We start from the raw sequence: 6,000 nt of genomic DNA, 5'->3' as shown, positions 1-6,000 counted from the left end.
GAGAGAGAGGAAGAGGAAGGAATATTTTTATGTCTATCTTTCCTTCCAAGGCTGCCATCAACCTTAGGACTTCATTTAGCCTTAATTATCTCCTAAAAAATGATATCTTCAAATATAGTCACATTGTGGATTAGGGAGTCAACATATGAATTTGTAGGGGTGGGGTAACACAGGTTCAACCATGGCACCCATCACAGAAGTAAGATTATGTACACATGGGATCATATTGTTCCGAGCTCACTCATTATCTCAACAACAATTTAACATTTTTATGAGAGGATTTGATTTTAAGTGACTTCTAATCATTTTTTGTGAAACAGAAGATAGTAGTTATTATATCTGCTTCTGGTCTATTGCAACCTAATACAGGAAAACGGAATAATGTAGGACTAAGAGAACTCTGCCTAAATACATAATCTACTATGCAGCCACAGAAATTAACAATTTTTTTAAAAAGAAAACTCTGCCAGAATTTTTGCCACTTGAAAATGATGTAACCTCTGTAAAGGTGGAACATTAAATCAGCTAATGTAAGTTAATATATGTTAATATACATCAAAAGCATTAAACAATGTGTGACACATAGTAAATATTCTATATTTGTTAGCTTCAATATTATTATTATTACTTTTATTATCAATTTCTTTATGCAAACCTTTCCTATTTCTCCACCATCTCCCACTGGACATGAATGAGAACCTCTTTTGCAGTCTGGTCACTAACTTCTGGAAGCTTTGTACTTTTTGCTGCTTTCAGAAAACAGTGTCCCATAACTGAACAGGAAATAGTATATTTCATAATACAGTTAAAAATTCAGAATTGCCCAACCACGTACTAGATCAAAATAATTGCTCATAGAAAAAGAAAACGTACACGGTCTTTTCCTGATTTAATTTTTATAAAAGATAACATTTCAATAAAGTAAAATGGTAGTTTAAAACTTTCACATATTAAAATATTAGTATTGAAAAAATATATTATTTATATTTTTACACCAAATACTCATATTTATATTTAAAACTTTTAATGAGAAACTTAGGGTATCACTTAGCTGCAAATGTTAGGAAAATTCAATCAATCGATCGTAGATATTCATTAAACAAAAACTGTACATTCTGGAGTTCATGATAATTTACTATAGGACTATTAAAGTATGTTATTTCTGAGGATTCATGAGAATATTAGCTCCATCAGAGCCTATATTTGTCTACATTTTTAACTTTTTTATTTTTACTACTTCTAAGATTTCTGGGAACATAAGAGTTCATTAGGTAATTGTTGAATGAGTGAATGGTCAGTAGTTCACTGTAACTGCTGTTCATATTCCAGAGCTTATGACTTGTCCTGCAGATATAAAGAGTATGTGTGCATATGAGGGGACAGTGCAATGGGAAAGATGAAATAAGCACAATTCAAAGTAACTTGTGACAGAGACATTTCAACCACAGGAAGATCACAATGAACGGCATCTCTGTTTCTGCTTGAAGTTGATAGAGAAGGTCAGGAAATGATTCAAAGAAGAGGTGTTGGTTTAGAAGAGGATTGAAAGGTGTATGAAACTTTACCAGTGTGCACGAGCACAGGAATGTGGTAAGAATAATTCTGTATAAAAAGGAATAAATAATAAATTTTGGAAGTCGAAAGCCAGTAGTCTCCGAAGAGCTTCATGTAGTATACTAAAGAGTTTGACCTTTATCTTATTGGTAAGACATTGAAGAATTTAAGCAAGATGTTTTTAGAAAGGTGACTCTAGCTGTGGAGTAGACAACATATTGAATGATAAGTCTCTGAGATTTGCAACTGCTCAGAAGTATAATGGAATATTCTAATCCCCAAATTCTATAGGTTTCAACTAGAGTAGCAAAAGTAGGGATGGAAGTTATGGGTATTTTGTCATTCTGGAGACATTCAAAAGCTAGAATGGATAGACTTGAATGAGGCAAATGAAATATAAGAAAGACTATTGAATAATTCTGAGATTTCCATTTTAGACAATTGAGTGGGTGGAGGTGTCAACAACTACCAGTGGGAAAAAATGGCAAATATGGCATGGAAATTGGATGGTAATAAACTTCATTTTGTTGAATTAAAGTTTAGGTAAAAAAAGCTAGAATATAATATTGGGGTACAAAAGAGATCAAGCTTGAATAATATATATATATGTATATATGGTCAAAGGTGAAACCCTGTGAAAAATAAACACTTAGTTTTTCTAGATGTGAAGAATGGGTAGAAGAATATGTGAAGAGTCCATGGAGGCAAGAAGAGAATCAGGAACAAAGGCATTGTGAAGTGTCAGATGTGAGAGTTGATCATGAGGTCAAATGCACTGGGGAATGCAAGTGAATGAAGCCTGCAAAGCCTGCAGTTGTGCTACACTTGCAGAATGCTACTAGGGACTTTGGCAAGAAAAATACTGATGGGCGTGGAAATCAACTGCAGTGTCCTGAGTGATGAGAATGATAAAGTACAGGCAGAAAATCCACACCTTTAAGAAGTGACTGGAAGGACAAGGAAAAACATAGGCCTTGACAGTAGTCTCTAATTCATTGAGACTATTCAGAAAGATTAATGCTATTTCTAGATGATTTAATTTTATAAACAATTTTCCTCTTTTGGGAAATTGAGTTGAGCGTAAGGAATTTTCACTGAGAAGAGTGGGAATTGTTGACATAAAAAGGGGGAAAAATAGGAGAGGCCAGAGTAAGGATGGGATGTTTTGGGGCAAGTAATAGAAATTAGGGAGATCCATGTGGAATCTGTGTGGACACCAAGGATGGGTTCAGGTTACAGATCTTGAAAAAAGGGCAAAGCACCATAGGGACAGGAGGGTATTTGTTTTGTTCACTCCACGATAGATACTCAACAAATACTTGTGAGATGAATGAATGTGGGATCTGGTCTGTTATGGTGTGGTGTAGGGGAGAAGTAATTTTACTTTGTTAGTAGTGGAGTGATGAGTTTTAGGTTCAAATTTGCTGTGCTTGAGATCAATCTCTAACAGCCCATCGAAAAGATCTAGTAGGTGGAAAATGACAGCTGGGTCTTAGGTGGGAAGATGTGACTTGGGAGAGACTGACAGTGACCAGCATGTGGAAGAAAGGTGAATCCACAGGTGGATGAGAATTTTCTTAAACAGAAATATGGTTGCCATGGCAAGCATATTTCTATTTAAGAAATGTTGGATGCACAGTTAATTTCAGTGATAATTTTTTTTATCATAAGTAGTTTCATGTAATGTTTGACAGCAGCATCAGATAGAAAATACAAACAGAGCAGAAAGAACACATAGTCTACGTTTATAAACTTTGTCTTGGAGTTTGTGCAGTACTGGATTTTAGGGCTTTTCTTTCTATATTTCTGAACATTCTTTACACAGAGATAAGGAATAGAAGTCACAGGAATATTCAAGCATTCTCTAAAAGATAATTTTGAAATACAAAGGGGAAAGTACACGCATTCTTTGTCACATTTAGAGAAAATGGATTATTTTAAGATGTTTTGAAACAACAAAAATGCTTCAGTGGTTTTTCTACTTTAGCAGAAAAAATTCTACTTTAGGGAAGATTTGGGCAAAGACACATTAGTAATTTAATTTTGAGAAACATTACTGTTTGCTGAAACCTCTTGGCCTCCCTCTTTATCTCTCTTTATCAAATATTGCAAATATTAAGCTGTAAATCATAGACCACATGTGAATAAAACAAGTAATATAAGATCTTTCAGTTATCTAAAATATGCCAACTGCATAACTAATGAAGAAAGGACTACAACTTCAAAACTAGCTCTTAGGACTAAACATATATAGAAGTTATAAAAATGTCCAGTGGCCTGGTACAAGCATGTGAGATACATACCCAGTTTATTTTGTAAGGTCCTTGAGATTTAAGCATAACTGAACAGGGCATCTTTTGAATGTAGAATAGAGAGGCTGTATTTTGTACAAAAGAATAAAAGATTTTTCTGCTTTGGCTGTAATTTTTCTTAAGTTTTAAATATAATTTCATAAGACATACTTTAATATAAATGTATAACTATAATTGTAATAAGGAGACTCCATTTTGGATGTTGGACCTCTGACAAATTTCATGTCCCCACTCTCCCTTTTACACTTTACCTGATATCTGGGCAACCTCATTCAAAAGCTTAGTACCCTCCATCCCTTGGCACCGGTAAAAATTTCAAATGAGGCAAGCTCCACCTGGATAGGTACCTCTCTCTAGGCTCAACTCTCAGCCACAACAAATATCCAAGCCACTACTTCTCTCCTGTCTTGTTTTACTCTGGATGAAACCATAAGTTTTTCTTGAGAAATCAGCTTGCCATTTGCTACATAAATAATAAGCTTTATAGCATAAGCATTGGTGCCCACATGCCATTTATCCTGAAATCTATATATACCTGGGGTGGAGGAGAGCTGACCATCTTACAATAGGGGATGCTAGGCACCAAAATAAAGCAGTGAACATGTACACTTTTTTCTTAGTATAGTCATTCTGAGAAGTTTGTCCCTTCCCCGCTGTTCCCACTTTCCTATATTAGTGACCTCACATAAGGCACCTACCACCTTGGACTTCTAATACCATAGATTAGCTTTGGCTACTTTTAAATTATATATGTAGAATAACATAGTATTTATTCTTGCTGATTTTACTCAACACTTTGTGAGATTCGTTAATATTGTGTTTGTTTAGAATATTTAGTTCACTTTCACAGCTTTGTAGTATTCCAGTAAATATACCACAATTTGTCTGGGTTTTAGCTGTTATGAATAGTGTGCTTCTATCAACGTTTTCATCTTTACCTTTTGTACCATTTGTGTTGGGTATTACCTAGAAGTGGAATTCCGGGATCATTGGGTGTGTGTATGGGCTTTGATAGTGATGAAGAGTTCTCTCAACAGGTTATACCAATTTATATATAGTATGAGGTTTAAAAGTTGTCATTCATACTTCTAAACCGAATAAACCTTTACGTTTAAAGCCACTAATGAGTATTTTCTATGTATTCCTGTATTCTGAATTGTTTTAGTATTGGTTATATTCAAAGTTTAGTTTTTCCTTGTATAGTGAATTCTTAAAATTTTATGTCATCCCATTGTTCATTTTGAATGCAGGTTTAGCTTTCTCATACAAGAAGGAGGGCTCAGTCAACCTTTACAGTTTCCACTTCTATACCACACTCAAATGGCTCAAGCTGGTGGCCAGAGACTAGAAATTAGAGACATTTTCCCCACCTAGAAGACTGGGCTCCCCACTGTACTGCTGTCTCCTTTAAACGAACCATGAAAGAATTTGTCTGCACCCTTAAAGTGACCCACATCCTGTTCATTATGTGCCCTGCTAACTGGTAAATAGTCCTCTCTCTCTCTGCCTGATTCTTCATTTCTGCCCCCTGTGACTCAGGGCAGGAGAACTGCCCTCCCAACTCATCATGTCCTTCTTGCCGAGCATCTATAAATAAAAATCTCTGAATTTGTTTCTCATTGTGGTAATGTATTGAATTTGCATGTTCCATCTGAAGAGCCAGGGACTTCCCCATGCTGGGTTTTTCCCCGAGCTTCTGGGAGAACACAAGGTCGGCCTCCTAGTACCTGAGCAATGTTCAGGCACGTGAAAACTGAATATGGGTCAGAAAAGAGCCACAAAGGTGTCTGCCAGTATAAATAAATTTCCTGTGTGAAGGACCCTGGGTAGGGCAAATAGGTAAAAGGAGGATCCTGTGAGAGATACTCTGTAAATACCCATGTCCAGCTCCCCTTGCTCTCCCATTAGAGCAGGTTGCTGGCAACTCAGGTACTGAAATCTCAGTTTAGCTGCGGGCTCCCAAAAATGCTGTTAGACATCTAGAAAGTATAAAATAATAGACAGTGGCTTGAGATGCTGACAGTTCCTCAATTGCATTCTGATTATTTCTGTGTAGCATAATTTTTATAGAAGAGTTTTAACCTTGCTTTAAGTCTACGGAATGGATTGATTTCCAGTGAAGTGTTAAGAAAGA

Source organism: Saimiri boliviensis, chromosome 13, assembly GCF_048565385.1.
Source record: "Saimiri boliviensis isolate mSaiBol1 chromosome 13, mSaiBol1.pri, whole genome shotgun sequence".
NCBI classification, from domain to species: Eukaryota; Metazoa; Chordata; class Mammalia; order Primates; family Cebidae; genus Saimiri; species Saimiri boliviensis.
This window is presented reverse-complemented; position numbering follows the sequence as displayed.